Genomic DNA, 11,395 nt, shown 5'->3' with positions numbered 1-11,395 from the left:
GCAATTAAGGTCCGCGCTGTAGCCGTCTTTCAGTTTTGATACGCTCAACATGCTGCCTGAGATACCCCTTATTGGGAGGGCTTCATTGGGATAGTTCCTCAAAACCCTTATTTAGCTCACGCTTTGTTCTCTCACTACACTCTCCTTCTTCCAGACAAAAGTGCTCTTTTCCTTCTCCTGCTCCCACCCTCTCCCACTTTTTTTTTCCCTTTTTTTGTACCCTTCAAATACTCATCCTGTTGTACTACTGGGGTACATCCAGTTAACAGGTACTAGCATACAGCAGAACATTGATCATCACTTTTTAAATTGGCCGCCGAGTAACCCGGACGTGACGTCAATGGACTCGCAGGGAGTGTGCAGGCAGCTCATGGATAGGAGGACGTACATGGACGGCCTCCCGGCAATTAAGGTCCGCGCTGTAGCTGTCCTTCGGCTATAGCGCGGACTGGAAGAGGTTAAAATGGGAGAAAGAAAAGCAGTGCAAGGAAGTAACCAGGTGTGCTGCAATGTTCATGTGCTAAGGAACATGCTGATATGAGGAGTGAGCAAAGTGATAGAAAGATGAGCTTGTCAGCCTGCTGCTTCTCCTTTAATGTTCAGTCATGAGGTGGGGGGTAGGAACACGACTTGTGTTACTGAACATCAGCAGAGGATATTCTGGTGTTCTGCCCTTTTAGACAGGGCTGTGCTGTGTAGCAGAGCTTTGTAAATCTCATAAATTGATGGACAGAATTGCAAATTCTTGGGGAGATAAAACAGCTTCCATATATGTTTTCCAGATTTTTGCCTTGAGTTTGGCTTTAAATTCAATTTATAGCCTGTAACATAGCATGTTATAAAAAAAAAAAAAAAAAATCTGAATATGAACATGAAAAGAAAGTAATTCCCTGCTATATGAAATGTCAGTTTTAAGACAGATTAATTATCATGCTGTCATTTCAGTGTGAATTGGAGTAAATTGTTTAAAGAAATTATGCAAATCACCAAAAGCTGCTGTAATAGTGTAGCAGAGTGCCCATTTACAGTACTCACCATGCTCAGAAGCAGGCGCAGGTCCCTTTATCTCCTACTCTTGCAACTGCCTGAGTTTGTAGACATGGACAGGGGAGATAAGATCTATATCTGAGCATGATAGGCACTAGGCTACAGGACCATCTATCTTGTATAAGTACCCATTGATATTGTGGTCGTAATGCTATATTGTGTGCAATTCTTATTCCTAAAGTACCCATTTACATACCATGCTCAGATGCAGGCACAGACCCCTTTAGATCCTTTTTCCCACAAGTCCCTGGGTTCCTGGACATGCCTAGGTGAAGCTAAGTTTCACCCAAGAGAGAGACCCTCCACTATCAGAACATATCATATGGGCAGCTAGGCAGGAGCCTAATCACATGCAGCTTCTCTTAAAGATCCAATCACTGATAGGGCACATAGTTGAATGAAACTACAATCTAGTCAAACCACTGATCAATATAAGGATGTAATAGGCCTTACTCCTGAAATCTTCATTACATCAGCTTTTTCTTCACCTCAAACAGTACTTGTTATGGGTGCTTTCCAGTATGACCTTTGAACGACAGATTGTTTATATCTTTCTGAGGAGGGTTAGGGAGGACACCTGCCGGAATGGCCTCGTGGTGCCCCCCCCCCCCCTTACCTAGCCCACACCCATTTTCCTGCCCCCCCCCTCTTTCCACCCTCCTTTTTTTTGTCCTTTCTTCCAAGAATACGTTCAACAAGCTGCCTGCGATAGCCCTTATTGGGAGGGCTTCATTGGGATAAATCCTCAAAACCCTTATTTAGCACACGTTTTGTTCTCTCACTACACCCTCCTTCTTCAAGACAGAAGTGCTCTTTTCCTTCTCCTGCTTTTTAGCTCAAATCTCGTCAGGAGGCAATTACAAGATTATATACAGCCCTTCAGTCCTCACTCCCCCTGTATAGTGAATTCTCTCTCCTCTGGCCAGGAGACGTAACGACACATAGCACTCAAGCTTAGCGTAGAAACATCTGACTTTACTGCAAGTTTCGCTCACATTTAAAGGACGTTTGAGCGGCAAAAACTGCTTTAAACCGGTTACAATTCATGGGTCAACTTAACAATAGAACATATCTCACAGAAACGATACATGAAAAGATCCTTGCATTCCCCATACATCTGTGTCAATATGAGGTGTCTTGTGTCTGAAATTGTGTTTTGTGGGACAGCCGCTCCGTCTGTGTTCAGCTATCTGGTGTGTTAATGTAAGCAATTGTCAATTGTGTTCAGGTGTTGTCTGTCATCTCTATGCGAAGCCTTAACTTGTCAAGTGTCCAAATGAATGAATGAATAGGTGTTTGACATGTAAACACCTATCACTGTCTGTCGTCTATATGCAAAATACAGCTGTCTGATGTCCAAGGTGTATGAATGAGGTGTGTCAAATGGCTCGTTAATGTCATTTGCAAGAGCCCACATTCCATCGTAGAATGGGCCCTAGCTGAAATGGAATATAATATTTTAGTAAGGCACGTTGATGCACTCTTTCACTGCTCCCACCCTCTCCCACTTTTTTTTTGCCTTTTGTTGGACCCTTCAAAAACTCATCCTGTTGTACTACTGGGGTACACCCAGTTGACAGGTACTAGCATACAGCAGAACATTGATCATCACTCTCAAGGTTTCTCTTTGATAGCATCGTTATTGATTCATGTTTTGTTACTCATGTAATATCACCTTCACTGATCTTTATACCATACCCATCAAATGACTGTTTTGTTTTTGCATTGTATGTTTGTATGTAAAAATGTCTTCTTTCAATAAAATTTGTTTTGAAAAAAAAAAAAACAGAAAATATTATTATTATTCAGGATAGGTTGTGTGTGTATATATATGCAAACAGCCTTACAAAGATAATGGAGACAGTACAGTTACAATACAAAGATAATGGAGACAGTACAGTTACAATACAAAGATAATGGAGACAGTACAGTTACAATACAATTCAATACAAGAGGATCAAGAAGGCCCTGCTTATGAAAGCTTACAATCTGAAAGGAAGGGGGCAAGTGATACAAAAGATAATAACTGTGGGGGATGAGCTGATGGAAAAAGCAGAAGTGGAAGAGATAGATCTAATAACATTGTTTCTATGTTTATGCTGACAATCTGAGATGAAGAGATGAATTGGCCTAGAGCCATGGTGTGTGTCTCTGCTGTTATAAGATTTAAAATACAAAACAACTATTTTATTTGACTCCCAAGTGTCCTAAAATTTATTTCATTACCAACTAACACAATCAAGGCTGGATTGAGAGTGGTGATAGGGTTGTGTTGGGAAGTTGGGGTGGTGCAGGGGTGGGTTGTACCCCCCCCCCCCCCCAGATTTCACTTGTGCCACCCTAGGGCCGGCCCTCTCATGAACATTGTGCGTTGCTGCTGAGCTCTTTTCCTCCATCCCCACACTCAAGGAGGGCAGCTTGGAGCAGTGAAGTTAGGAAAGGAGAAGTGACAGAGAGGAGAGAGCTGGGAGGGGGTGAGGGCTGTGCTGTCCTTTTCCTGGCAGAATAGCACTACTCCATACAGCAAATGACACAGGATCATTAGTTTGGACTGTACACGGTTTGATTACATACCCCCTACCCACATTTCCTGCAGCTGGGGGATGAGCAGTCCTTGGAGAAGATAGGGGGCGGTTAATTAAACTGTGTACAGTGTACTGGGAGGGAAGTTGAATTGGGAGGAGGGGAAATTTTTGCATTTACCTGTTTGGGGAGAATTTTGGCTTGCAGATGGAATTTAAACTTAGGAAAAGCGTCCAAATTTATTTATTAATTTTTTTTGGAAGGGAAGGGTTTTAGGTTGAGGCAGGGTGCTCACACATTGAGGGGGGGGAATAGTTTGTCATCTTTGCCCTAGGAGCTGTATGGATGTGTCCCCACAGTACATGCACTACATAAAGGGTACTCAACAGATCTCTTTCTCCCCACGTAGCACATAGTTGAGATTGGATTCCTTACAGAGACAGCCTCAATCTGCACAGTGTATAGGTGTCTGCTATGTTGCATTTCTGACCTGTAATATTTCCAGATTGGAATGGCAGTGCAGTACCCAGCTACACACTGTGCAGATTGGGGCTGTGTCTGCAAGGGAATCTGATCTCAGCCATGTGGTGTATGGGGAGGAAGAGATTAGCTGAGTGCCCAGGTTGTGTGCACTGTTGGGATGGGAAGAGGAGCTCTGCTGAATGCTCTGCCAGCAGTAACCTTGTCCTCTTCTCTACTGACCACTGTCTGTTGCCCTGCTGACCCCTGTACACTGTACAGCTGACCTGTATCCTATGCCCTACTGAACCTAAGTTTACTGCCCTACGGACTCTTCTACGCTCCCCTGCTGACCCCCTGTTCACTGCCCTGCTGACCCAATGCACACTGCCCTGCCGCCCCTTGTCCTCTGCCCTGCTAACCCCTGTACACCACTGTATACTGCCCTACAAACTAATGGCCTCCACACTCTGCCCTACAAACTGCTGACCCTACCCTCTGCCCTGCTGGGCCCCTGGTACTGTACACTGCCCAACCGACTCCTATATACTGCCCTGCTAACCTTAGTTCCTCTACCCCCCTCTACTGTACCCCCACATCAGACAAGTTATATCAAGCCCTGAACACAGTTCTCCTCCTGAGAGCTGTTTACGTGGATTATATACAACATTTTCAGCACACTGGAAACAACTATATTTGTTTTAGGAGATATGAATTTCTTATCTCATAACATGTGATTTTTAAATACAATGCTTGAACGATACAACTATTGGATTATAAGCCATCATGAGCAGCACCCTCCTAGCCTATGTTCATTGAATTGTGTGGTAGCTGTCATAGGTGTGTGCAGCCCATTCCATTAGGGTGTGCACTTCAAAGCTCAAACAGGCATGCCTTTCTCTGCAATCTCAGCTGCACTGGACAGTGAGTGGCTTCATGTTCATTCACAAACCGAAGCATAGCAAACAGAGTTTACTATGCTTCAGTTATAACTGAACACAGTGAGTGAGTGTGTTCACTGAATTCATTTAGAAAAGTAAGGGGCCAGTGAGTGACATATCGATTAGCCCTTTTCAACCACTTTCAACCACTTTCCATCCTGAAACATCCATTGCAGCAGGGGAGAGGGGAGGAGAGGAAAGGAGGGAAAACCAGCAGCACTGCATGGGGGCCAACATGAGGGGAAGCCCGGGCAGTAGGGGGAATCGGCATCACACAGAATAATTAGGGTGTGCCCTAACTGTACTACCACTCTTTCTGTTGTAAAGCTTTGCACAAAGCGTTGGTGCTACATAAATTTCTGTATAATAATATTAAAGCTACACTTCCCTAACATAAACCAAATCTTTTTTGACTAAAGTCAGGTCAGGTAATAGATGCGTTGCCGCTGAACGTTGATCTGCAACGCTTCTTGGCAGCACATACATTGGGTCTTTTCACACGGGCTTTCCGCCCCGCGGACTCCGTTTTGCCCCGCTGATTAGGCGAATGACAGCTCCATCTCCACTTACTTTGCAGAGACGGAGCTGTCAGGTCCCCGCTCTCCTCTATAGGAGATTGCATGAAAGTGGATCCTCTGTCCGTTTTCATCCAATCCGATCCTCCAGATGGATGGAAAATAGGGTCCACATCGGATTGGAGAGCAGCGGGTGTCAGTGGAGATGTCACCGCTAACATCCGCTGCTCCATAGGGGTGCATGGAGCGTCCAATCAGGTCCGCCTGAAAAAACTGACAGGAGGACCTGATCAGAAAGCCCTTGTGAAAGGGGCCTTATAGTGCTTCTCAAACTGACTTGCAGGATAAGTAGCATTGTTCTTACACAGGTCACTAATTTTCAGCTGTGGCATTTAATCTTCTACTCTCTGATGGCAGTCATTTGGGGCCAAAGCTGCTCTATAAGGCTGTGCCCCTTTTATCTATTTTGTTGTGTGCATTCACTCCAGTACAGTTTAGCCCATCTTAGTAGGGAACAGCCCGGATGCTAAGGATCAATAGGAGGGCCATCCGAGGTAAAAGCAGGAGTCCCAAAGGGAAGCAAATGTAACCATCTGTCTAAACTCCTGGCAGCACCAGCGGCACGCAGAGAGTTAAAAGCTTCTGTTCATTTCCCTCACAGCCCCTCCTCCACTCCCACATCAGCTTGGGTGTCAGCTGCAGCACCAGGGAGATAGAGTGCTGACTGCAATGGATCAGCTTTAAATACAGCTGCACTCCACTGCTTGGGGGACATTTAGGCAGATCTGGGAGGGGAGAGGAGGGGAGGGGGGCATCACAGCAAGGCAGCTCCTATGTGATCAGATCCTCCTTTCTGTAGTGCTGATGCTGGCAATCATGATGGCCAGTACTGTCAATGTGCTGGGTAATAAGGTAATATTTCCTTATTAAAAAAAAAAAAACTGATGGGTTTAAAGCATCCTTCTGACAATCAAAAGAAGATAGATTTATTAAAGAATCCTTCTGACAATCAAAGCAAGACAGATTTATTAATGCATCCTTCTAACAAGCAAAAAAGGATAGATTTAAAGCATCCTTCTAACAATCAAAACAATATATAGTTAAAGCATCCTTATAATAATAAAACAAGATAGATCCTTATAATTACAAAACAAGATCGATTTAAAGCATCCTTATATAAAACAAGATAGAGTTAAAGCATCTCTATAATAATATAATAAAACAAGATAGAGTTAAAGCATCCTTATAATAATAAGACAAGATAGAGTTAAAGCATCCTTATAATAATAAAACAAGATAGAGTTAAAGCATCCTCATAATAAGACAAGATAGAGTTAAAGCATTCTGACAATCAAAAGAAGATAGAGCATCCTTCTAACAAACAAAACAAAACAAGATAGAGTAAGCATCCTTATAATAATAAAACAAGATAGAGTAAGCATCCTTATAATAATAAAACAAGATAGATTAAGCATCCTTTTGACAATCAAAACAAAAAACAAATAGCTGGATTTGACACATCCTTCTTCCAATACAAGCAGATGGGTATAAAGCAGTGGCTGCAGATGACAGCATGGAAGTCATGCATTGCCAGCAGGGTGTTTGTACTGTACTCCAGTGATCTGAAGATCCAGCATCCCTGTCTCCTCCTCCCCACCCCCCTTACACTTCTGCTTTATATATATCTATATATCTATATATATATATATATATATCTATATATATATATATATATATATCTATATATATATATATATATATATATATATATATATATATATATATGTGTGTGTGTGTGTGTGTGTGTGTGTGTTGCTGTTATTTTGGACGATCCATCCCTATGAGTCCCAGCAGGTTGAAGTGGACTGGGGCACACTGAGGTCACCCAACCCATCTGGCTGTGTAAAGTAAGGCAAGGGTCACTTTGCTGGTCCAGAGGACTCATTCGGTGTCCTTGATTGTCATTCGCCGGGATCTCCTTCCTGCCCATCTGGGGGGGAATAGTAATCCATGGGATGGGCGATGCAGGATGAATTTGTGCTGCTAGATTGGATATTCAGGACAGCATCCTGAGCGGGGAGCCAATGGGCGGCGAGCGCTGAGCGCTGGGTCCTGCCTTTTGCACAGGAGGGATGCCGGAGAGAAGGTTGCAGCCAGCTGATGCTTCACTCTTAGCAGTCTAGTGTCATCCCTTCGCTCAGTCTCTTCTATTCCCGACAGCTCAAACTTCACCAGAGGTGGGGGGGGTGGGCTGGTGGTGGTGATGGTGATGGTGGATAAAGCTCATTGCTTGCAGGGGACGCCCTTGTTCTAAAAAGGCAAGCTGCATGCATGTAATAAAGATCAGCTGACACAAGCAGATCCCTCTTCTCTTACACTGCACACAGCTTTTGTATTGCCGACTCAGTCTAGGAGACAGTGGGATTCCAGTGATCCAGGAGAAGCAAGAGCTGAAGGACACCCACACCTCGAAGGTAAGTCATCCACTGCTGCTGGATTCTCGTTTGCCATTGTTGACCATTGCATAACTTGTTATAATGAGCCCCCCTTCCCTTCCTCCCTGTCTGATGGTGGCTAAATGGAGCACATGTTAACTGTCATGGAATAAAAGCACACAGGGACAGTTTGGCATTTGCCTTAATTCATTTGGAACCTCTTGCCATGCACCTTTGCCAACATGAAATATTCATGGCTGCAATGATCAAGGGACCACATCACCTAAGCTGCTATGGTTGGGCAGAGCCACACAATACTCCAGCAACTTGGCTCTGCTGGTTCTTACACTGAGTTTTTTTTTATACTTCCCATGCCCGGTGATTGCTTAATTGGCGCTGATTGCAAGTGTCAACCATCTGACATCTGCTGCCTCTTTAGCTATGTGTACTCAACAGCTGAAAATGCTGAGTTGGTAACACCCCCAAAAGCACTAGAACACTGGGAAGATCTTGGGTGTGGGATTGTTTCCCCTCCATGCTTGTTGGAACTTTCTGAAATACTGTAATCTGAATTGTCTTGTTTCATGGGTCCACTCCCAAATGGTCCAGTAGTGTAGTAAACGCTGAATTATATATTCCTTATAAGGGATGGGTACATTAAAAATTCAGCTCCGCCCCAATTCACGTGTACCAATTAGGGTGATCTGGGTCAAATCCCATCCCAGCATGCACTGGCCAGTCATTTTTTTTTTCTCATTATTAACTGGGGGGTATGGATAAGTGAACTTTTAAACCCCCTCCCTCCAACACAGCTGTGAAATCTGGAAATTTGTGTGAACTGGATTGCATTGTAATTGTGCTCACTTATCGCTGTTCCTTATTCCTGCATGTATGGGACGTTTTGGTGACAGCACAGAGCTGCATATTAAAACTTACATAGGACGCTGTCACTTCTGTGCAACGCTACCAGCAGAATAGAAATGGAGGTCACACATGATTAAATGTCCCCACTATATCTTGAAGAATATAGCCATTATGTGCATTAGAGTGTATCTGCTTCTCCAAGAACAAAAAAAAATGAGATTTGTCTAATTTCACAGTAAAGGAAAGGAGTGGAAATATATTGTAGGGGGGTTATAAGTGCTGAGACAGGAAGAATGCTGCTAATGCATCCTAAGCCGAACCACTTGGATATACTGTAATTTCATTGACATGCACATACATATGTCTATATAGCTAGATAGATAGCTACACAGAGACATTTGGTATTATGTATATATTTACTGTAAGTACTGTCAATATATTAGAAAGGAATTTATGGTGTATTTCAGAAATATCAAATGAAATGTCTTTCCTTACCGGAATGACTTTTTTTTTGTCCTTTCGGCGATGTATAATTCAATCATCAACCGATGCAAGCTGCCTTCTACCATTATTCATCAGACCCAGCTGGTTGATTTCTGTCAGATGGGAAGTACTAGTGCAAAATCTCTAGGTAAATGTAACTGGAAAGCTTTCCAAGTGTGGTCTTAAATGAACACACACACACGCAGTTGGCTGCAGTCTGTAGGCAGATGTTAACACACTAATGAATCTTTCCTTTTGAGCATCAATGAGGATGTCATGTCTTACTTTGCTTATTTAAAAATTCATTTGCAAAGATAATGAACTGTCTTAATTTCTAGGATAGTGTGCTTTCTTTTATCTTGGCGCTCGGAAATGTCTACATTTTGTGTCATGAATTCTTTACCGTCACTTTAGAAATAAGAATCGCTTTTGTATAACTAGCGTAGAACCATTGGATGTACGTTGGAGTATTTTGTGCAATGTATTTACTTTTGTTGAGCTATGGCAAAAAAAAATCCGTATGCCTACATGTTTTTTCCTTTAAGTTGACTAAATGTTCATATACATATGGATTTTCGATTAGGATTTCAAAGCATGCCATCATTTTAACAGATCTTTATGTCTGACTAAAATCTTCTGACTGCAAGGACAAAAGGACAAAGATTCAATTGGTTAATGTGTGTTAATGGCATGTATGGACAGTGTAAGTTACAGTTGGCAGTCTCCAGTGCTGCTGGTACAGAGGCAGAGACTAGGGACTTATTAAGGTTTGGCTGTTCTCAGCAGTTTCCTTCATTTTAGTAATAGTTTATGCATGATATGTCTATTAAGATTGTATTCCCAACATAATGGGTAATTGTGGAAGGTCTGGAGCTTAAATGTGATTCTGAAATTTCCTAATACACGCCTATGATTAGGACTGTCGCCAGCGTACAAATATTCCAAGTGCTTGACAGAGTCGAGAAAACATTATAAAAAGGACTGCAGGGTATAGGATACTGACATGGATTATAATTATAGAACTGCCTCTGAATATTTAACTAAGATACTTCCGCTGTTGATAATGCTGTACTTTTTCCTGATCCGAATATACATCTTGGCTTAACATGGATCATTTATTATAGTCACCATCCAAACAGGATCCATAAGGTACACTAAAAACAATATCTAGCATTATCATGGATGTTTTCTGCCTGGCAAAGTCATTAAGATATGCAAACACATGTGTGTAAATTCAAGGCTATGTAAGGACTATTATGTACCAACGATAACAGGGCATTTTCTAAATATTAGTATTTTATTTCCAAATGAGGAATATTCCATGACTCACCCTCTCTGTCAAGTTGATATAACTCGCAGGCAAAACTTTCCCTTATGAAATGGCAATTTGTAAAATCCTATCTCGCACATCACATGAATAAAGCAAGACGTTATTGTCAGTTTGCGGAATTATCACGATTGTTTTCCACGTAATCAAGTTCATTATTGCGTTTCTAACATGGCCAGCGTATGTGGTAGCGGAGCTGTTGTCACTTTCAACAATTCATACATTTATCATGTACTGCTTTGCAGTAGCTGAAGTTGACAACAAGTCTCCTTTCAAATCATGCCAATGCCAGCAGAAAATATCGGAGTGTAAAAATCTTCATCCCTCAATAGATATCCTGTTTTTTTTATATTGCTTTTGTGTATCTAATGGTAAAAGCGTTGCTGACGAATGAAAATGTGGCATTATAGCTGTATATCTCTGCAAGAATACTTGTCTTTTTATGAACAAATTCATTTACCTAAGCTTTAGTCAGTGGAAGGTTGACTCCTTTTGGCCCGGCAGGCAATGGGCGTTTAGCAGCTAATGGGAGCAAAGTATCAGCTCTATGTATAAAAAAAAAAAGGTGATTATGGGAAAATATTGAGGTAGGTAGCCTTGATCGTTTAGTAGCTTTATCCTTCTATAACATACTCACAGCTAAGATTTTCCATTAGAGCCAGAACCGGCAATCAAAGCTATGGAGTGGCTGCAAGGGGCCATCTATTCCGTTACTGACCAAGGGTCGATGGGTGTTCTTGTGAAACACTGCATTTTCCATTTGAACTAATGCAGATGGGTTCAAATGGAAAATGCAGCACT

General features: G+C 42.3%; 1 protein-coding gene across 3 annotated transcripts in view; it reads left to right on the top strand.

The window, feature by feature from the left end:
* Positions 1-7,530: 7,530 nt before the first annotated feature.
* SYT1 (synaptotagmin 1) overlaps positions 7,531-11,395 on the top strand; it is a 754,020-nt gene continuing 750,155 nt past the window's right edge. Inside the window, exon 1 of one of the 3 annotated variants that reach the window (XM_082254981.1) lies at positions 7,531-7,963. The gene's annotated coding sequence lies outside the window, so the exon portion shown is untranslated. The remainder of the gene's footprint in view (positions 7,964-11,395) is intronic. The other 2 variants (XM_082254980.1, XM_082254982.1) reach the window with 2 other exon arrangements.

Source organism: Pelophylax lessonae (assembly GCF_965119305.1).
Source record: "Pelophylax lessonae genome assembly, chromosome: 4".
Taxonomy (NCBI): Eukaryota; Metazoa; Chordata; class Amphibia; order Anura; family Ranidae; genus Pelophylax; species Pelophylax lessonae.
This window is presented reverse-complemented; position numbering and strand designations above follow the sequence as displayed.